General features: G+C 41.7%; 1 long non-coding RNA gene across 1 annotated transcript; it reads left to right on the top strand.

Moving 5' to 3' along the window:
• Positions 1 to 8,297: 8,297 nt before the first annotated feature.
• On the top strand, positions 8,298 to 23,664 carry LOC125145300. The gene is made up of 6 exons (XR_007143646.1): positions 8,298 to 8,482; positions 8,705 to 8,797; positions 11,332 to 11,401; positions 11,505 to 11,670; positions 21,930 to 22,077; positions 22,778 to 23,664. It is a non-coding gene; the product is annotated as an uncharacterized LOC125145300 (long non-coding RNA).
• Positions 23,665 to 23,894: the final 230 nt, after the last annotated feature.

The following is a 23,894-nucleotide window of genomic DNA, read 5'->3' on the forward strand; positions in this document are numbered from 1 at the left end:
AGGCTACCCTTGTGACCGATACTGCATCTCACTATTAGTTCTACTTGATCTTAGTGCTGCATTCAAAACTATAGATCACAACATTCTCCTAGATCGCTTACAAAATTAAACAGTTATTCAGGGACAGGCTTTAAGTTGGTTTAGATCTTACCTTTCTGATTGATACCATTTTGTAGATTTAAATGGAGGAGCCTCCAGTTTATTGACAGTTAATTATTGGGTCCCTTAAGGATCAGTTCTAGGACCTCTGCTTTTCTCTATATACAGGCTTCCCTTAGAAAACTTCATTTCAAAGCATAGGATTATTTGGGTGCATTAAAGAGATAAAAGTTTGGATGACCTATAATTTTCTATATTTAAATTCTGATAAGAGGGAAATACTACTTATCGGGGCAAAAACCAGTAGACCAGTAGACAGAAGCTCTCACGATTCTTTTGACTTACATGACTTACATTTAGAGGGATGTACTGTTACTAGTAGCTTGACAATGAAATACCTGGGTGTTATATTCGACAACAAGTTATCTTTTGAAAATCATATCACCCATATTACAGAAACAGCCATCTTCCAACTTAGAAATATTACCAAGCTAAGAAACGTCTTATTTTTATCTGATGCTGAGAAGCTAGGTCATGCATTCTTGACCTGAGGGCTGGACTATTTTAATGCATTACTAGGTGGTTCAATAAATACTGTAGGTCCAAAATGCAGCTGCCAGAGTTTTTACCAGGACAAGAAAATATGATCATATAATTAAAATTTTAGCATCTTTACACTGGTTACCTGTTTAAAATTGATTACAAACTGCTGCTATTCAATTCAATTCAAGTTTATTTGTATAGCACCTTTTACAATAGACATTGTCTCAAAGCAGCTTTACAGAACATAAACATAGAGCAGAAGGTAAACATAATTAATGAAAAAGGAAATAACAAATAATAAAAGTAAAGTAAGTGCATAAGTGCTGCTACTTATGTTTAAGGCTCTAGCTACTATTTATTTAACCAGTCTTCTAACATGTTACAATCCAAGTCAAGTCAAGTCAAGAAGCTTTTATTGTCATTTCAACCATACAGTATATAGCTGTTGCAGTACATAGTGAAATGAGACAACGTTTCTCCAGGATCATGGTGCTACATGAAACAAAGACAGGGCTAAGGACTTAGTAAGTAGTCCTAGCCACATAAAGTGCAACTGTGCAACCTGGTGCAAACGGTGCAGGACAAGACAAACAAGACAGACAAGACAGTGCAGAACAAAAGACAGTGCAGACGAAAAGTTACAAGACAATACAAAAAAGACAATACACAAAATAAACAGAAACAGTGCCGATCAGTATAAATACTGTATGTTCAGACAATATTGTGTGCAGTAATACTAGAATGAACACAGTTTCTTAGCAGCAGGTCCCTGCGATCCTTCACACTCTTTGAGATCACAAAACTCAGGACCTCTGGTTGCTTCCAGCATATCAAAATCTACTAAAGGTGGTAGAGAATTTTCATATTTACAGTAGCTCCCAAACTTTGAAATAGCCTTTCCAGTTTAATCGTTTTAGTCAGGCATACACAATACTTCCCATAATCTTGTGATCTAGTACATGCACATTATCATCTAGTGCTTGCTAATATTAAGAACAGCAGCTATGTTAATTCCTCTCCATTGCTTCTCTCTTTCTACCTATCCTGAGAGATTGTACCAGCTCAAATTGTGTTCTGTGTCATGAAGATTTTGGCCCTTCACTGAGATGAAGCCAACCCTGTGAGGATCCTGAAACATCTAGATGTACCAACTCCTGTTGGATTCTGCTTCATGAAGTATTTGGACATTATAAGACGAGATAGCAACTACATGTGGTCTTTGAGGACAACAACCTCATCATCAATACACAATTGTCAGACTGTATATTTAAAATCAAACCCTCAAGTGTCACCGAAATGATGATAGGTTCACTTTTGAGTCTGGTTACTCTCAAGGTTTCTTCCTTTACCATTCAAGGGAGTTTTTTCTTGCAACAGTGGCCTCAGCAGTAAAAGACCTTGGTGTGATTATTGATACCAGTCTCTCATTTTAAGCTCACATAAATAATATCACAAGGGTAGCCTTCTTTCATCTTTCATCGCATCTTTATTTTTTTTTCTGTTTCTGTAAAGCTGCTTTGAGACAATGTGAAATGCTAAATGCATGTTACGAATAAACTGAATTGAATTTAATTATCTGCATCTGTCAGCATGCTTTTTCAGGTGTCAAATGCATTTTATTGTCACTAAGTTACATACCATGCATTTCTGTTGTGAAAAATAATCATTCATAACGTTTGACAGAGAATATTATCCTGGTGTGTGACTCATCAAAGTAAAATGGTTTCACCGGCAACTGACAGGTCTATTGTTGTTACTGACAAGACCCTTTTCAAACCTTTAGTTGGCATTCTTACACATCAAAACACATCATAACAACATAACACCAACTTCTGTTGGTGCTATGTTGCATTTGTTGTTTTGCCAGCTATACTTTTTTCCTAGTCTACCTAGTTTTTGATACTTTATAATTTCTAAAATAATTTATTTTACACTATAGCAATAAGCATATGTGCTTACATTTGCCTTTGCATCCATTACCTGACAAATGTAATTTGTCTGTTTTTTACAATTATTTAAAAAAAGTATAAAAGCTGCATAAATGCTAAAAGTATAAAATACCATCTTTCTTTTAGATTAGGACTAATCGATATTAGAACTAGTACTACAGTATCTAATATTAATTAGGACACTTTTAGAGCTCACACTAAATATGTCAAACTGTAATGACAGATTATGGGACGGAGGATCCATTTGCACGCTCTTTAACACGCTCATTCATAACACAAACAGAGTACATCTATGTTAATTTTCAACCCACCTGTGTCCAACTATATGCTTACACAATAAATATTTCTGATTGTGGAAGGTCCCACAGCTAAAAAGGCACATCAGATTAGATCAGCTTCAGTGTGAGGAGGGAAAAATATGGAAATCATTATAAAAAGATAAGCAAACCTTCAAATCTTTTTAAAAGCAATGTAAAAATTCATTATAACAAAGAGGAAGAAAATATGGCACAAAACAACACTACCAACATTAGCTCAAACTGAATCTGTCAGATATCTGCATTTAAAAATATAATATAACAATGAGCCAAAGCACGAAGCAATATATAAAAACAATAGGCTGAAGGTTTGTGTTCAAGACAAAGATAATTCACATTAAAAGGCAGAGAGTTTTGCTGCATTAAAACAGTGTTGTATGGTTGCTGTATTTTGTTCTTTTTAAGTTTTCAAATAGCACCAAAGACATCTAAGTACTTAAATTTATATTATTTCTCTAGACAGCAACTTTAAATATTTAGGAAAAAAAATCTGATATCCCCACACTGAGCACTTTATTACTATACTTATGTAACCAACACTGTGCTAATGCAGGGTGGGGCTGCACTTTACTCTCTGTTACCTTTACTCTCTGAAGAATGCTGAGGATTTTACAAGATGTAGCAAACATTTCTTAGAATGTTGAAATCATTCAGGAATGTGTTCTACTAGATTCAGACCTGGGGTCTCATTTATAAAGCGTGCGTATGCACAAAATGGGTCAGGAAACGTGCGTACGGCAGTTCCCGCGCAAAGGTTGTGATCTATAAAAAACAAACTTGACAAAGTTTAAGCAAACTTTGAGCTGTGTGTACGTGTACGAACATTCTGGAGACAAAGGGAATTGGCGACACAGATGGTGAAGTCATGAACTGAAGTTAGATTGTAGAAAATATATGTGAGAAGAACTATTAAGAATTATTCATTCATTCATTCATTTTCTACCGCTTGTCCAAGCTTCTCGGGTCATGGGGAGCCTGTGCCTATCTCAGGCATCATCAGGCATCAAGGCAGGATACACCCTGGACGGAGTGCCAACCCATCGCAGATTGTAAGAATTAATGACATTTAATTTTCACTCCACGCCGATTTAGAGTCCCTAGAGCTGTGCTCTTGGACCTACGTGCTGAACTGGGTCCAGTATTAGAGAGGGCAACACACAGGAACCATGCCATCCCAGTCCAAATACAAGTCCTCACCACTCTGGGGTTCTTGGCAACCGGCTGTTTCCAGCGGCAGACAGGTAAATTATTTATATAAAAAAACTATAAGTAATCCTCAACTTTGTGTCTAAGACGTTCTTGTATATGAAATAATTCTATAAGAATCTAACATCTCACCCTATAGGTTCTGGTATATCACAGCCATCCCTGAGTGACATAACTGTCGTTTTGAATGGTATACTTAATATGCCAAAATTAAAATGCAATTTGCAGCAATGTCTGGTTTCCCAAATGTAATTGGCACAATTGGCTGCACTCATGTTGCTATAAGGGCACCATCTGAAAATGAATTTGCTTATGTTTAACAATATTAAAAAGTAGAAACTGTAACAATTTTGTTTTTAATATAATTATAACAATGTTGCTTTTAATATGATTATAACCAGCAGGCAAAAGTGGCTACCCCCTGAGACACTGGCTCCTCACCCCATTTTTAAACCCGCAGAGTGCAGAGGAAACTCATTATAACGAGGTCCACTCTCGTTCCCGCGCAGTTGTGGAGCGTGTAATGGGGGTGTAAAAATGGGCGTGTACAGGGCGGGATATGAGGCTGGTTCACGTACGCACATCTGCAGGAACATTGCTTACAGGTGTGTGTACGCACGGTTTTATAAATCGGATTTTTTTTTGGCGTACGCCATTTTTGGCTTTTGGGCGTACATAAACTTTTAGTAGGGATCCTACGCACAGTTTTATAAATGAGACCCCTGATGAATGGAAATGTTCCTGAGAAACTCTGAATTCATAGTCATGTTCATGAAACCAGTTTGAGACAGCTTATGCTTTGTTGCATGGTGCATTATCATGCTTGAAGTAGCCATTAGACGATGGGTAAAGTTTGGCCATGATGGGATGCACATGGTCAGCAACAACATTTAAATAAGCATTCCAATCATGATTGATTGTTTCTTATTTATAGGCCCAAATTGTGACAAAGAAATTATGCCACCATTACCAGCATGGGTGGCTGAAACAAGGCAGGTATTTCCAAGGATTAATGCTGTTGGTGCCAAATTCTAACCCTCAGCAGAAAGCAGAGAGTCATCAGAGAAGCCTATGTTTTTCCAGTCTTCCAATGTCCAGTTTTTGTGAGCCTGTGCCCATTGCAGCCTTAGCATTTTACTTCTTGTCTGACAGAAGAGGAATAAGGCATGGTCTTCTGCTGTTGTAGCCCAAGGTTTGACTTGTTATGCATTCTGTGAGAGATCTATTGGGCAGAATGCTCAGTGCAATGAGATCAGTTGTGCAGAATGCTCAGCGCAATTGTACAGAGCGATTACTGAGTTACTGTAGCCTTAGATAATTGCATAAATTAGCATAATAATGTGGATGGTAGGTGTATGTCACAGGTATTGTGGAAGAGGGAACATGATTGAGCCCAGTTAGTAAGCAGTAGTGATGGGAAGTTTGGTTCTTTTCCGCGAACCGGTTCTTTCGGACAGTTCGATTTAATGAACCAGTTCAAAAATCCTGTTCACCAGTTCTTTTACTTCCTGACGTAATGACGTCATTCACAATGACGTAATGACGCTAATTCCATTATCCAGCTGCCGGCAGATATTAATACAATCAATTTAACACATTCGAAAAGTTCTTTGTAATCATAACTTTAGTTGAATACGTTTCTTACATTTAAGTTTTGCAACTAAAACACGCAGTACAGGCATTTATGTGCAAACGTGGATGTTTTACGTGTCTTAAAGATATAAAGTTAATAAACTAATCTTCATCAATTTACAAAAAGCAGCATATAAAAATACAGACTAACCTGCACAATAGTCAATAGTAAAATTAACTGACATATTGAGTGACATATATTGATTTTTTTTTATATAAATGTTTAATAGCTTATGACTAGTTACTATGCATATCCCAATATGTATAATTTGCTCTGAAGGTTTACGCATGCGCAGCATCAACAGTATGTCGGACGCGTCCGAAACAAGCAGTTCTCAGTTCAATGTACTGATGATTCGCTGTATCGGTTCAGTAATTCACGCAGTGTACAGGAGTTATTAGTTTATTTAGAGTCAGACCGACTGTCAGGCATGACTGAAAGTGAGTAACTTTAGTAACTTGTGGATCAGCGCTGACTCAAGTCGCGAACTGTTTAGAACGAATCAGTCCGATTTGGTGAACCGGTTCATCCAGTTCACTAAAAGGAACTGGTTCAAAAGAACGATTCGTTCACGAACTGGCCATCACTAGTAAGCAGAGCACAGCGCAGAGGGGAACAAGTAATAAAGAGTATACGCCTTTGTCTAATTATAGTAAAAATTTGTTCTCTGTTGCAAAATAATTTGTTCTTACATAAGAGCTGAATAGAGGGCAAGCGGTGCATATAAATCTATGTGTAAGAATTTGCATAAAGTGTAGTTCAAATGCAAAAAAAAAAATTAAAATACTTTTTTTTTATAGGGAACAAGAACCAATCACAAGACGGAGGCAGTCACAGACTAAGACAAAACACCTGGGGAAGAGAATGAGTGCAGTTAATGTCCATGGTAACAAATAGGTGGGCGGGGTCAACAATTAACAGCAGGGAATGACAGCAGACAGAAACAAGGGAAAACACAGACTCGTTACACATGGAGATGTTAGATGATTATAACTCTCCTCAACTGGCAATGGAAAGAAGGTACTGCTTCAGGTCTTAAAATAGTCTTCTAATCTAGTCTATTGACAGTTCATTTTCTAGAAGGAAGCACAATAAGACAATTTTAAGCCTGAAATTTTTAAATATCTCTAGACATTTTCTGAATTTCTTGGACATATAAAATTATATGCTAGAGATAGAATGGCCCTTTCATGATAAGACTAGATATCTATCTGCTAGTGGCACCCTTGCGTAGTGGAATTAACTGGACCTGATTGACAGTCATAATTACCTATCATTCTGTTGGCTTTGTAGAAGCCAACATTCTGTTTTCCTACACTGTAACAAATTGTTGTAGTTTCTACAGCAAAATTTTACAGGAATTTCCCGTTTAAACATTTTACAAGTTTTTACTGTAGATCAAGTCAAGAAGTCAAGAGTCAAGAAGCTTTTTATTGTCATTTCAACCATATATAGCTGTTGCAGTACACAGTGAAATGAGACAACGTTTCTCCAGGATCAAGGTGCTACATAAAACAAAGACAGGGCTAAGGACATGTAAGTAGTCTTAGCCACATAAAGTGCAACTGTGCAACCTGGTGCAAACAGTGCAGGACAAGACAAGCAAGACAGTGCAGGACAAAAGACAGTGCAGGACAAAAAACAGTGCAGACATTAAGTTACAAGACAATACAAAAAGTACAAAAAATGCAATACACAAAAGACAATGTAACAGTGTAAATACTGAATGTTCAAACAGTATTTTGTGCAGTAAAAGAATGAACAGCAGCAGGTTCTTAGCAGCAGGTCCTTTGGATTATATATGGAGTTGTGCAAAAAACAGCAGATGACTGAGATATTGTCCAATATGTGCAAAAACAGCAGAAAAGTGTGCAAAACAGTGTGTGTGTTTTGTGAGGGTCTGTGCAGTCCATACAGATGATGTGTGTGTATGTTGTGCTCAGTATAGTACAGTTCGGTTATTGAGAAGTCTGATGGCTTGTGGGAAGAAACTGTTACGCAGTCTGGTCGTGAGGGCCCGAATGCTTCGGTACCTTTTTCCAGACGGCAGGAGGGTGAAGAGTGTGTGTGAGGGGTGTGTGGGGTCATCCACAATGCTGTTGCCTTTGCGGACGCAGCGTGTGGTGTAAGTGTCCATGATAGAGGGAAGAGAGACCCCAATGATCTTCTCCGCTGTCCTCACTATCCGCTGCAGGGTTTTGCGATCCGAGATCGTACAGTTCCCAAACCAGACAGTGATGCAGCTGCTCAGGATGCTCTCAATGGTCCCTCTGTAGAACATGGTCAGGGTTGGGGGAGGGAGATGTGCCTTTCTCAGCCTTCGGAGGAAGTAGAGACGCTGCTGGGCTTTCTTGGTGATGGCGCTGGTGTTGAGTGACCAGGTGAGGTTCTCCGCTAGGTGAACACCCAGAAATTTGGTGCTCTTGACGATCTCTACAGATGATCCGTCGATGTTCAGCGGAGAGTGGTCGCTCTGTGCTCTCCTGAAGTCCACAACCATCTCTTTAGTTTTGTCCACATTCAGATCACAATGCATTATGGGTAAAACAAAGTATTACAGCTGTTTAACAGTATTTTCATTTAAACTGTGATTGAATTTACAGGCAGGAGGTTTTGCCACTGTATATCATGTGTTTTCACAGTAATTCATTGTGAAATGGCATCATGGGATTGCACGGGTGTATTTATGTTTGAAATGGACATGAACACTGAAGAGTCATCATTCAAAATTGTTGGTAAGTTCACGTAAATCATTAAAAATATTAAACTAATATACACTATTATGGTCATTTCAATGGTGATATCTGGTATAAGCAACTGCTATTTCAAACATGATAGGTGTTATTAATTTTTATTTCACAACAGCGTGTCATTAAGACATGTAGCAAAATATAAAAGTAAATTGTTTAAATTATTGTAAATGTTACATGTTACTTATGTGTCATTACCTTTTTAAGATGCTTGTTTCAGGCGGGAACGAGGCAGCAAAAAGCGTGATGGGTCTTGGCTGGACTGCAAGGTGGTGGGACGAATCCTAAACAAACTTAAAGGTAAAAAAAAACTATTATAACCATTGTACATGCTGTGCATTTTATCATGGATGCATGCTAACGTGTTTAGAGCATTGCTGTTAATTGAACATGACACTGAATTGCTTGTTAAAGAAAACTAAGTTACAAATAAATGCGCACGTTATTTGACCTCTTACGGGTCGCTGTGCCGTGCACGGCACGGAAGTCAAAGTGACCACTAGGGGATGACCCAGAAACAAGCTTCAATTCAACTTTAAAGCATCAAGTCCTCCAAAAACACGAAAAAACCTATTTACCTAGTAAAGTTTATACTCTCAAGAATTTTTTAAGCCCACACACAAAGCACAATATGATTCACAGCCTTGCCTTCATACAATTAGAAAAAAATTGGACAAAACTGACCTAGGTGGCGCTATACCGGTTTTTCCCTTACCTTTAGACGCGTCTCTTTCTTCACTAGGGTAATATATTCCAACACAAATAATCCACAAAAATCCACACAAGTCCAATTGAAATCTGTAAGCCTTTTAATCCAAAACGCTCTGGTCGCGCCGCAAATATTCCGTTAGTGTTCTGAAAACTGGAAACAGAAGTGCGCTATCATCTCGTTTTGCCGCTCTAACTCCTAATTGGGATATTAAAAAATTCAAAGTCTACGTCATATTTATAGCCCAGGTCCTAACGAATCAAATAAGCCCCATTTGAGCCAATCGGTGCTTGTATGGCAGAGATAGACGGCTGGGAAGCCAATGGTGGCATGACCTCATTTTTGGGAACCCACCTTTGACTGACAATTACTCCTTCCAATAGCAATGAAATGGGCCGGGACCTATACAGCTCTTTAGCCAATAAGCAGACGATTCCAACGGTATGCGACATGCCTTACATTCTTTGCCTGTGTCTGCGTGAACTGGATGCGCAGAAGAATTCTTGCGTAATCCCTGACCTTTTGTCCCTCTCACAGCTCAGGGTGTCAAGTTACAGGCCTGTTTTCACACCAGAGTGATAGAGAAATAGTCTAGGCTTGTTTATGGCTTGTCAGACTGAGCCTGCAGCCTTTTATTTCAAAGTTATATAGTAAACAAGTACACAAAAACGCTGCACCAGACGACCATGTCCGTAGAAAAATATTCATATAAAATCCATTTTTGGGTCTTTTGACTTGAAATTTTTTTTTTGGTGAAAGCCAAGACATGTGGCTATGACTCTCAGTTGTTATTTGGTCCCTACCATGTTCCAGAAAAATAAGATTAATCAGTTTATCAGGTAAACAACCCAGGCGGAAATGAAAACCTGCATTCAAACCCCTGTAACTTTGTGCCAGTAAGGCCAAGAATCAATCTGAAACTAGTTTCTGAAACAAGAGAATCTCTTCTTTCAAATGAGACCAGGCTCACCCCTGTGTGTGGGAGCTGTGGGTAGGTCATGTTCGATATAATGCGGGTATTATGTTAAACACTACCTTGACGTGCCCTTAGTAAGAAGTATAAGGGCACGTCAAGGTAGTGTTTAACATAATACCCGCATTATATCTGAGTTGAATGTGCAGCAGTTTGGTGCCTGTGATTGCCTGATATTTCGACCAGAAACCTTTCATAACTGTAGCCCATATTGTCATATATTTTTAGTTCACTTTTCTCATGTAGTAGCGTGTAATGGTGCTTGCATTGTATGTTATTATGTAGTAGTTTCCGTGGCATGATCATATATAACATTTGAGTATGTATCAATGCTTCCCTGTACAGGGAACTCCAATTTTAGAACTCCAATTAAGGATTCTACTCGTTTAACATAGTACAATTTTGAAAATATCTTTTGTGTTCTGATGTCCTGAGAGATGGCACAAAGATTGGGACTGGCTATGGATCTCTGCTGAATCAAATTAAAACAAGAGTAGAGCATGCTAATTGTGGATGCTCCCTGTCAACACACAGGAAACAGAAAATGACCTCAAATTCACCAGTGGAACACATTGCTCCAGGACCTGCTGACCAGTACGGTTGTGTGAGATGGCAGCCTGAGTGTCCTGTAGAAGAAACTGAGGAGAGTCTCAAAGATAAACAAAAAGAAATGAAAGACCTCTATAGTACTGAGGGACCAGCTGGAGCAGAGAGAAGACATCTCAGCCAGTTAATGGAAGCAACATACTATCTCCAACGGAAATCAATCAATGCCTGTCCATCACCATCCTTTGCTGAGTTGATAAATGAAAGGCCATACCTTTTTACACCCAAAGAACTTTATAGCCACTTTAAATCACTCACAAACATTAGCATTCTGGAAAAACTTGATCATTCAGTTCTTCCAACAAAATGTGTAATGCAAATGAGATCCAGCACATACTTATGAAGTTTGATGATAGTGGAGTCTCTTGTTTCATCTCATGCGTGATCCTTCTACTGTACTTCTCTCATTTCAAAGAGAAACCTGAAGCACTCGTTCTTCAGGCTGATGTAAGCCATATATAGTGCTTTATTATTAAAAACTTGATCTCATATATGAAAATGCAAATAATGTGTCACAACATGTTTTTCTATCATCTTATTACTTAGGTATCGGCAACAGAAGCTGATGTTGAAAAAAGTTTCACTCTTCCAGACTCTCCAAGACTGATCGTCCAAGGTAGTGAACAATGTTTTGAAATCTGTTGTAATTGTCCGATAAATGTTGACCGTTTGTATTTTCTCTTACATTTTATATTTCTTATTTTCAATATTATTTTTAGGTGAAATCCCTACTGCAACTCAGTGGATGCTGAGTATTGAAGGTCAGGTGGGTGTGAATCCAAACCCCAACCTTGTGGCTGGATTTACAGCTTTGTTTGCATCTTACTACAACTTCAACCTGGTTTACCAGGAGGAGGCATCCTCCACACTTGAATTTGTTCAAAGGTAATTATATTCAAATAGGTGGCTCTTCATTTTATAGCAGTATTTCTGAACCACGGGGATGGGACCCTCAACATATTTCCAAGGAGGCCTTAAGATGACTTTTTAAATTACAAAATACGACAAAACAGGCATGATAAGCTAAAACAATCAAAAATCAAGATATTTCTTATTGTTTGGATGTTGTTGTAACAAATTTACACTGTGTAGACATGCCAAGCTCTAGTATATTTTATTTGGTAGAAATAAGCATTTTGATATTGTTGTGGACAATAGGTTGAAAAGAGAAAAGGTTGACAACCACTGTTTTAAAATATGTGTACTTTCCTGGTAATTCAAATCCCAAAAATTTTGTTTGTGTTATTTCACAGATAATTCACATTGACCTTTATTTCAGACACTGCATATATGTTGTATTTATAGATAAATATGTGGTAACATAAGGATCTTACTTCAGAGCAGGGGTGTCAAACTCAAATTCACAGTGGGCCAAAATATAAAACTGAGATAAAGTCACAGGCCAAACTGAATATTTATTGAAAAATTAACTGCAACTGATATGTAATGTTCAAAATTTTTCATATGGAAACAAACTTTAGTTTTGCTTAAATACAGGATTTGGAACAACCAGAGCTTGATTTTACAAACACATAAGAAATTAAATTTGAAATAAAACACATCAGTGGTGTCCATTTCGCAAACTTTCTGACAAACTCTCCCTCATCCTCTTACCTGTCGCCCCCCCATTTTCATGATTTTCGCCTAGATGACATACCCACCTAAATAGTGGTACAGCTCCCATATATTTTGACACACAGAGGTGAGCCTGGTCTCTTTGGAAAGAAGAGAGTCTCTAGTTTCAGGGTGATTCTAGGCCTTACTGACACAGTTACAGAGGCTAGAATGGAGGGTTTTTATTTCCGTCTGAGTTGTTTACCTGATAAACTGATTACATACATTGCTGTATTTTAATGATGGTTGGTAAACAACAACTGAGGGCCATAGCCACATGTCTTTGCTTTCACCAAAAAAAAGAAGTCAAAAGACTCAAAAATGGATTTTATATGAATATTTTTCTACGGACATGTCTGTCTGTTCATGCTTTTCTTGTTTATTTGTTTACTGTATAACTTTGTATAAAAAGACTGCATGCTTAGTTCAAAAGTCCTATAACAAAGACAACCCCTCTGCCTAGAAGTCTGCTGTGAAAAAAGGCTTGTACACTGACACCCTGTGGTGTGAGAGTGTGAAACGTTCGAGAATTGCGCAATAAAGTTGAGAAAAATTAATATGCGCATGCTCATTGCACAGCTCATTGCTCACCAGATGTAAGTACTACACATCTGTATAGCATTTGTAAGAACAGTAGTGTTTGCTGTTAGTTATTATGAGTACACCTTAAGTGTACACCATGTTGCATCTCGTTGGAATCGTCTCCTTATTGGCTAAAGAGCTATGACGCTCGAAAAACATCAAATCACTACTGGAGGGAGCAATTGTCAGTCAAAGGGAGGGTGTCCCACATAGCATGGAGAGACCTCATTGGCTTCTTTGCTGGCTATCTCTGCACCACAGACACTGGTTGGCTCATGAGAGGGCTTGTTTGATTCGTTAGACCCTCGACTACAAATCTGACGCCTTTTGTAAGTTTTGTAAGCCTCCAATGAGAAGTGAGAGTGAAACAAAAGACTGAAGCGAATCGCTGTTTAGAGCTTCCGGTTAAAAACTTAATTCTTGTGAGGCGAGCAAAGCGTTTTGGATTAAAAGGCTTACATATTCCAGTTCCTTGGACTCTTGGGGATTTTTTACAAGCATTTGTTTTGTAAAATACATTAATATTAGTGACAATTTGAAGAAAGGGAAATTTTAAAGACCAGCGTTTAAAGGTGAGTAACCAAACCGAACTAGCGCCACCTACTTCAGGTGGCTATCAAATGGTTAAATTACTATGACTGCTATAAATCATATTATGCTTTGTGTGTGCGCTTAATAAAATCTTGAGAGTCTAAGCTTTCAAACAGTATATAATTTAACCGTGTATTTAGAGGATTTAATGATTAAAAGTTACAATGAAGTTACAATGAAGTTGATGCAGTTTCGCCTCCTAGCGGTGTTGGATCGTCCAACCGACGGCGACAATATAAGTGGTTATATTAATCAGGGCATATTAAACAATACCAGGGCAGAAGTTGCAATCTCTGCTGCCACAATAAAGCTTTACAGCCTTTACAGCAGCTTCGCTTTTTAGGGGTCAAGCCCCGAAGAGGTGTAGACATATTTTTATTGTCGGTTTTCTTATTATTATTCCTCTTCTTCCATTGAAGTCAATGGCAGCCCATAAAACCGTACCTAGGAAAGTTACGTAATTTGGCACACATGTAGAGGCCAGTCTTTTAAGTTACTATAGCAACTTTGGTGTGTCTAGCTCAAACCCTTTAGCGCCACCAATAGTCCAAACTTCGAATTATGTTCATGTTCATAACTGCTGACTGGTAAGGCCTAGAGACACAGTTCTTGCATATTTTGGATCCTTTGCTCATGCCGATTCGAATGCACCATATGACATCATTTCTGTCATGAATAGCTTTCCGCCATTTTGAATTTTCCTTAATACCTTCTTTTTCGACCTCCTCCTAGACCGTTTGTCTGATTTGCATGTCCTTTGGTATGTAGCATCTAGAGACAGCCAAGACAAAAAGTTATCAAAAGCTTTTTGATAGACCAATGCCTTCTCGTATACCGTGGCAACATGCATGGTGGCAAGCATGCCAAAACAGACATGAGGCTGTATCTTCACAAAACTTATGCGTGTCGACACGAAACCTGGTAAATGTCATTATAGTCATGACCTGAGGGTGCATGCAACGTTTCGTGACAGCGCCACCTAGTGGCAACGAGATTTTAAAAACAGCTATTTTCGCTTATAACTACTGCAAACTTTAGTCTAAAATCATGAAGGAGGTGTTGTTAGACTCCTTGAGGCATGTTGAGTCAAACGATACCAAACCGTGGCAACATACATGGTGGTGAGCATGCCAAAACAGACGTGAGGCTGTATGTTCGCAAAACTTATGCGTGTTGACACGAAACTTGGTATATGTCATTATAGTCATGACCTGAGTGTGCATACGTTTTGTGACTGTGCCACCTAGTGGTCACAAGATTTGAAAAAAATTTCGCTTATAACTACTGCAAACTTTAGTTTAAAATCATGAAGGAGGTGTTAGACTACTTGAGGCATGCTGAGTCAAACGATACCAAACGGTTTTCGGACAGCCATTTTGTGTGGTGGCGAGCACGCCAAAACAGACGTGAGGCTGTATCTTTGCAAAACTTATGTGTGTCGACACGAAACTTGGTATATGTCATTATAATCATGACCTGAGGGTGCATGCAACGTTTTCTGACAGTGCCACCTAGTGGCAATGGGATTTTAAAAACAATACCATATCGCTACGAAACTTGGTATGGTTCATCAGCGACATGTTCTGAGCGCATGTGATCGTCTTGACCCCGGTATTGCTGCTTGCAGCTATATTTGATTTTTTTTCATCTCCTCCGCCAGGTCCTCATACTTCCCATAATGTTTCATTTTATATTGTCTTCTTATGTTATATTCTTTCGTTACAGACACGTTAGCTCCGTTAGCACACAAAACAAACAGGTCTGTCCTATATATTCGTGAACAGATAATCTGCCTCTCACCTGTCTTGAAAGCTCCTATTGTCCATCTTTCGTTTGACCATTTTTGTGGAGGGTGAATTAACTTGCCCGATGTGACTGTAACATGGTTGTTAGCGACTGTCAACAGACAATGAGGGGTGCTTGCTGTTCGTGACTACACGTCAATACAGTGGCAAGGCATTCTGGGATTTGTAGTCTTAGCGGAGCATGCGGCTAGCCAGCTGTAATGCACATTTGATATGATCTCGGGGGCCAAATATAATTACACCGCTGGCCAAATTTGGCCCACGGGCCAGTTTGACACCCCTGCTTTAGAGTATGGACAGGTTAATTAAAAGAGACCATTCATGTTCCTCACAGAATCAAAACAGTGGTGTGACGACTGCTGGTTTTTCCAAAACAGGAAATATGCTGTTTAAAATGTAAGTCTTTTAATACTAACTTCTTGTTTATTGAACTGCTTTATAAAATGAGTATCACATTTTTAGTTTTATTTTTTCTTACTGGATTTCATCACGTAATGTAACGTTATGCAGGCACTCTGTAGATGTATTTTTTCCCACATTATACTTAATAATGTCAAATTGCACATCGTTGAAACAACAATTCCGATATTATCGCAGACAATATAAATCGCACACCCCTACTTACAGGCGTGAGTTAAGTGTTTTAATGACAGGCACTTAAGGTGTACTCATAATAAGTAACAGCAAACACTGTCAGCGCACTCATCCGAAGTGCTATTTAAGCACGCCATTCATGCTAGATTCTCGCCAGATGATCTCTCGTCACTACGTCGCTTGTTGAGTCACTCCTGCCAGCCTCCGGTCTGAGTGTTATCTGTGCCTCGCGTTTTCTATTTCCGTGTGGATTTTCCCGTCTCGGATTACCTTTTTTCCCTGTCATTCCTTACGTGAGTTTTCTCTGCTGCCGGTTGTTTTGGTTCCGTTTTTTGCGCTCCGGTTATTGACATTTCGGATTACCCTTTTTCCTGTGTGGATTACTGCCCGTTTCTGATTGGATTATTTTTTTCAGCCCAAGACTTTGCCTGGTTACTTTCTGTGCATTTATGTTTTCATATATAGACATTTATTACTATCCTTTATGTTAATAAATTCTCTTTTTTTTTGGACCCTGGCCTGCGTTTGGGTTCTCCTTCCCAGCACCCTCATCTGTTTCACTGATAGTATCATCTGGCCAATAATGAACCCAGCAGGATCTCAGGAGATGCAGTCCCAGCTCGACTCCTTGTCCAAATCCTCCGCTGCGCATGAGCGCCAACTCAAGGAGATAGCCGCATCCACCAATGAGCTCATTCGGCGCATGAGCATGCTCGCCACGACACAGGCCTCCTCGCCCTTTACGAGGCCACCTGCCCAGCCCCCCCAACCCGTCGTCGAGCAGAACATAAACCCCATTCGGGAGCCACACCTGCCCCATCCCGAGCGTTTTTCTGGTGAGGCGGGACTTTGCCATGCATTTTTGATGCAGTGCTCAGTGATCTTCGAGCTCCAACCCTCCTCCTTCCCTTCGGATCGGTCCAAGGTAGCGTACGTTATCTCTTTGTTATCTGGGAAGGCCAAGATCTGGGCAACAGCAGAGTGGGAACGTCAGTCAGTCATCTGCTTCTCGTTCGATGCCTTTTCGGCTGAGCTGCGCAAGGTTTTCGACTCCACTCTGCCTAAGATGGACGCCACTCGAGCCTTGTTCGAATCATCTCAGGGGTCCCGCTCAGTGGCTGAGTATGCTGTGGATTTCCGCATGGCAGCTGGGGACAGTGGCTGGAACCCCACGGCGCTCTACGACGCGTTCTACCGCGGCTTGTCCCCCCAGGTGAAGGATGAACTCGCGGCCCGAGAACTCCCTCGAGAGCTTGACGACCTGGTTTGTCTGGCAACCAGGATCGATCGCCGTACGAAGAGGAACGAAGAGAGGAGGGACGCCCAACCCGTTCCTGGCCTCCCAGAACCCCGAATGCCAAGCCCCCTGTCGAACCAGACAGGTCATATGGGCCTCCCAGAAACCCATATGTCAAGACCCGCTCGGAGTCTTACAGATCACACTCGACTCCACCTCCCCAGCCCATGGAGATAGGACGGCGTCTCCTGTCCGCAGCAGAAAAGGAGCGGCGCTGGGCCCACGACCTCTGTCTCTACTGTGGCAAGGCAGGACACTTTGCCTTCACATGCCCAGCAAAAGACAGGGCTCGCCGTTGACGGAGGAGCCCGCGGCGAGACTCTGGTGTTTAGCCTCCCCCAAGCCACTTCTCCGAGCCCGTTTCCAGATCAAGAGCCAAGAACATGATCTAGCGGTCTTCGTTGACTCTGGAGCTGACGCGGAGTTCCTTGATGAGGAGTTAGTGTGTCAGCTGGAGATCGAGACTGAACCTCTACCCGCTAGTCTCCAGGTACGGGCCCTGGATGGCCATATCCTTCACCGAGCTCGCTACCGCACCAAGCCCCTGCTGGTGTCCGTCACCAAGGAACACATGGAGTGGATCTCCTTCCTCGTTATACCTTCGCCCCATGCACCAGTCATGTTTGGATTACCTTGGCTGCAGAAACATAACCCTCACCTGGATTGGTCCAGTGGCCGGGTCCTTGGTTGGGGGATCTACTGCCAGGCTCATTGCCTGACCACCTTGGCACCCCGCTTGTTATCAGTCAAGGAGGACCTGCCCCCCGATCTCTCTCTGGTGCCTGCTGAATACCATGATCTGGGACAAGTGTTCAGTAGAGCTTGTGCCACTTCCCTACCACCACACAGACCTTATGACTGTGCTATCGACCTCCTGCCAGGCACTGCCCCCCCCCCCCCGGGGGCGCCTGTACCACCTATCCAAGCCTGAAAGGGAAGCCATGACCCAGTATATACAGGAGTCCTTGGAGTCAGGCATTATCCACCCGTCTTCATCCCCAGCCGGTGCAGGTTTTTTCTTTGTGGAGAAGAAGGATGGGACTCTACGACCCTGTATTGACTATCGGGGTCTGAACGCCATCACCATTAAAAATCGCTACCCGTTGCCTCTCATGGCCTCTGCTTTTGAGCTCCTTCAGGGGGCCACCATTTTCTCCAAGCTGGACCTTCGGAACGCCTATCACCTAGTCCGCATCCGTGAGGGCGACGAATGAAAGACCGCATTCAACACTCCCACTGGCCATTACGAGTACCGGGTGATGCCGTTTGGCCTCACCAATGCCCCAGAAGTATTCCAAGCACTGGTTAACGACGTTTTACGGGACATGTTAAACCTATTTGTGTTTGTTTACTTGGACGACATCCTCATTTTTTCCCGCACACCTGAGGAACACATCCATCACGTCCGTGCAGTGCTCCAGAGGCTTTTGCAGAACCAGTTATATGTCAAGGCTGAGAAATGTGATTTCCATGTCACGAAAACCACCTTCTTGGGTTTCATTCTGGCAGCAGGGAGTGTTCGGATGGATCCTGACAGAATCAAGGCTGTTCGGGACTGGCCCTGCCCTGGAACACGTAAGCAGCTCCAGCAGTTCTTGGGATTCACTAATTTCTATCGGCGATTCATCCGGGGTTACAGCTCGGTTGCTGCACCCTTGCACCAGCTCACTTCTCCTCTTCAACCTTATTCTTGGGGGCCTCAAGCCGAGCAAGCCTTCAAGAAGCTGAAGCAGCTTTTTACCTCTGCCCCCATCCTCTCCTTGCCGGATTCCACGCGACAATTTGTGGTTGAGGTTGATGCATCTGATACCGGAGTTGGGGCCGTTTTGTCTCAAAGGGACGTCAAGGACAATAAACTTCACCCGTGTGCTTTCTTTTCACGCCGTCTCTCCTCGTCTGAACGTAACTACACTATCGGCGAACGTGAGCTACTGGCAGTCAAACTCGCCTTGGAGGAATGGCGGCACTGGCTGGAGGGTGCGGAACTACCGTTTCTGGTCTGGACTGACCATAAGAATCTTGAATATCTCCGGCCTGCCAAGAGACTGAAACCCCGGCAGGCTCGTTGGGCACTCTTTTTCGGCAGGTTTAACTTTGTGCTGTCTTATCGGCCGGGAACGAAGAATGGGAAGCCAGATGCTCTCTCTCGTCAGTTCTCCCCCGATCCCGTCGAGGCCGTTGCTGAACACATTCTTCCCCCCTCTGTCACTGTTCGGGCGCTTCGACTCGGGATAGAGAGAAGGGTTCAGCAAGCCGTGTCTAACCTGCCGGTCCCTACTGACTGTCCTGAAGGCAAACGTTATGTCCCTGACCAGCTCCGTTCCCAAGTTCTTCAGTGGTGTGAAAACTCTCGGCTTTTCTGTCATCCCGGTTTCCCTCGGACCCTATCGGTTCTCCAGCGTCGTTTCTGGTGGCCTTCGCTCAGACATGACGCACGGGAATTTGTCACTGCCTGCCCAGTATGTGCGCAACACAAGAGCTCTCGATCTCGCCCTGCCGGCCTCCTGCGGCCCCTGCCGATCCCTTGCAGACCTTGGTCCCACATCTCACTTGATTTCGTTACCAGCCTCCCTCTTTCTGATGGCTACTCCGCTATCCTCTCTGTGGTCGATCGCTTTTCCAAGCTCGTCCATTTTGTCCCCCTGACCAAACTCCCTTCAGCCAAGGAAACGGCGTTGCTCCTCCTCCAACACGTTTTCCGGCTCCATGGCATTCCTCGGAATATAGTCTCGGACAGGGGACCCCAGTTCACCTCCAATTTTTGGAAGGAATTCTGCCAGCTCTTAGGCGTCTCCATTAGCCTCTCCTCTGGGTTTCACCCCCAGTCCAATGGGCAGACGGAACGGCTCAACCAGGAGCTGGAGACGGGGCTCCGTCTCCTCTGTGCCGAGGATCATTCGTCTTGGGCCTCCAACCTTGTTTGGGTCGAGTATGCCCATAACTCTCTGCCTACTGCTGTCACGGGTCTTTCCCCTTTTCAGGCTGCCTATGGCTATCAGCCCCCATTATTCTCCACACAGGAGCTAGAAGCCTCAGTTCCCTCAGCCTTGGCCCTCGTGAGGCGCTGTCGTCGAGTCTGGAGAAGAGCCCGCCTCGCCTTGCTGAGATCTTTCCGGAGTTATGCTCGCTGGGCCAACCGCAGACGCCGCCCCGCTCCTCCTTACCGTGTCGGGCAACGGGTGTGGCTTTCCACCAAAGACCTCCCGTTGAAGATTGCATGCAGGAAGCTGGCTCCCCGTTTCATTGGACCGTTCCCTATATCTAAGGTTATCAATCCAGCTGCGGTCCGGCTCAAGCTGCCCAGAGTGTTTCGCATCCACCCCACCTTTCACGTTTCCAGGCTGAAACCTGTCCAGGCCTGTGCACTGGTTCCCTCCACCAGACCCCCCTCCTCCCGCCCGGGTCATTGATGGCGGCCCTGCGTTTACTGTCCGTCGGCTCCTGCGCTCCAGACGCCGTGGGAGGGGTCTACAGTACCTGGTGGACTGGGAGGGGTACGGCCCTGAGGAACGCTCCTGGGTTCCGGCGCGCCACATCTTGGACCCGGACCTCCTCTCCCAGTTCCATCGTGACCACCCCGACCAGCCTGGTGGGACGTCGTGAGACGCCCCGTGTGGGGGGGTACTGTCAGCGCACTCATCCGAAGCTCACCTTCGCGGCGCACTCTGGTGACGTCATTCCCTGTCGCATGACTTTTATACTCGGCACTGCTATTTAAGCACGCCGTTCATGCTAGATTCTCGCCAGATGATCTCTCGTCACTATGTCGCTTGTTGAGTCACTCCTGCCAGCCTCCGGTCTGAGTGTTATCTGTGCCTCACGTTTTCTATTTCCGTGTGGATTTTCCCGTCTCGGATTACCTTTTTTCCCTGTCATTCCTTACGTGAGTTTTCTCTGCTGCCGGTTGTTTTGGTTCCGTTTTTTGCGCTCCGGTTATTGACATTTCGGATTACCCTTTTTCCTGTGTGGATTACTGCCCGTTTCTGATTGGATTATTTTTTTCAGCCCAAGACTTTGCCTGGTTACTTTCTGTGCATTTATGTTTTCATATATAGACATTTATTACTATCCTTTATGTTAATAAATTCTCTTTTTTTTGGACCCTGGCCTGCGTTTGGGTTCTCCTTCCCAGCACCCTCATCTGTTTCACTGATAAACACTACTGTTCTTACAAATGCTATACAGATGTGTAGTACTTACAGCGCATATGTCCAAACTTGGTATTGTCAACATACACATAATTATCTTCTCATGAACTGTCAAAAATTACAAAGATGTAAGGTATTGTTATGACACCATGATGCTAATAAACCATTTGTATGTACAGTAATGTATGTAAGTATATTATCACTCATTTATCTGTAATTATGTATTTACAACATACAGTATATATATATATATATATATATATATATATATATATATATATATATATATACACGTGTATATATATATATATATATACATACGTATATATATATATACGTATATATATATATATATATATATATATATATATATATATATATATACATACACACACACACACCAGGAAAGTACACATGCTACCATATGATATTTAAATGTTAATATGTACATTTGTGTATTTATATATGTACATGTATATTCTACAAATTGATTTTTGCTTGTTCTTTTTGCAGCTGTTTTGTTGGAATCAACCCTCCCACTGGCACCAAGGCAGCCATGGGTTGGAGGCAAAAAAGTAGAAAAGCCTCTGAGAAGAGAAACAGTCAACCCTCATGTGTGTACTCTTCTCAGAAAATTAATGGACTTTGAAGGGTTATGCATGTAAGTTCTTGTTCATGTATTAAGACCAAAACATGTTTTAAATAGGGTTTTATAGATGCCATTGCTTTAGATAGAATATTCAGGATTGAGTGGAAGATTTGTTGAAACAACAGCATCTGTTTGATTGTTTGAAAGTACTTTGCTCTCAGTTTTAATAAATGTTGTTCTTGAAGCAGCTTTGACTTTGGTTGCATTATTCTGTAAATTACATTTCATTCAGTTTTCATTCTCATGTATTTACAGGAATATATTGCTAAATAATATATTACAGTATAATGTAGTAAAAAAATCTTTTTACAGCATTTTAATGTAAAACTATTACAATATCATCTTGGGTTTTGGGGAATTTAAAGGATTTTATTGTTATTGTTTATTATTTATTTAAAGGATTTTAACTCTAGTTGCCAACTAAATACTGTAATTTGGAATTACAAAAAATACTGTAACTCATAATACAAGTTTAATTCTATATTACCGTAAAATAAACAACAAAGTATTGTATTTTACAAACAATTAACTGTAAATTGCTTTACAGTATAATGCTGCAGTCCATTTTACAGCAATTAATAACATTTTTACAGAACTTTACTGGCAACTTTTTTGCCAGTACTTAATACTTACTTTTTTGGAACTTCTGTAAATTCTTGTTACGTGCCAAGGCACGTTTTTTGCCGCTGTGTTTTAATTGTGTGTCTTACAGCGGATTGGCTGCGTGAGCGCAATGCTGTGTACCCAATACTGGTCGGTGCAGGGCGGAGACGCAGCGTACGGACATCGCCCCAGAAGAAGTCGGCAACCATAAAAGCGCAAACGTCGTAGCAACTCATTGTTGGGTTGTTGGTTGGCGAGTTGTTGGAGAGTTATGGGAGAATTGTTAAAAAGTGATCTGCTGTGTATTTTGCCGGTGCGATTTATGTTTGTGATGTTTAATATTGTTCTACATACTGGGCTGGAAGAGGTAAGAAGGAGTGCGCTCATACATTGTTCACCACGTAGTATACTTCCGTGTCTAGAGACCTCAGGTAAGGGGCGGTGCCTCCCCCTGTATTCTAGTTAGTGAGGGAAGTATAGCGTAGTTAGGATTTTGGTTTCACTTTTGTTTGTAGATGAGCGGGACTAATATAAAGCAGTGTTAATTAAGCTGGTTTTGAATTTGTTTTTCTTTTCTTTGGTGCCGCCGAATTTCCAGTCCTGCCTTTTGTAGAAGCACAAGCCATTTGTATATATGTGTATATATTACTGTAAATACAATTGCCACGTTGTACAGTAAAGAAAAACTTCAGCACAAGCATTGTGTCCGCCCATGTCATTACTGTTGTCGGCAATTTAAAGTAATTATCACACTGAACCAGTTAGTCTGTTCCTTCAATTCACATCCACATTGGTCATCACTAGTTGCTGACTCCGAGAACTCCTTAGACGTAACTCGGGGTCATAACGGGTGGGGGCTCGTCCGGGATATTTAAAAGCGGTGATTATTGTGTGTAGTGAGTGGAAGGGCTCATTGTGTGTTCTTCTTTTTATAGACACTATGGTTGTGTTTAAGCTACAAGCCTTCTTAAGTGCTCCCTCTCTAGAGAGGTTGGATGAGTGTAGAAAGGATGATTTGTTGGAGATTGCTGCTCACTTTGAAATGTCACTGTCCAGACAATTATTAAAAAGGGAAATTAAAAAGCTTGTGGTGGAAAAACTTGTGGAGTTACATGTTTTAAGTCTGCCAGTTGACCCTGGAGCTGTTGTTAGCGTAAGTACTCCTGTTGACACCGATAAAGGGGAGGCTGAATTGCCCCTTCCTAAAATTAAGGCGACTCTACCTA

Source organism: Tachysurus fulvidraco, chromosome 8 (genome assembly GCF_022655615.1).
Source record: "Tachysurus fulvidraco isolate hzauxx_2018 chromosome 8, HZAU_PFXX_2.0, whole genome shotgun sequence".
NCBI lineage: Eukaryota > Metazoa > Chordata > Actinopteri > Siluriformes > Bagridae > Tachysurus > Tachysurus fulvidraco.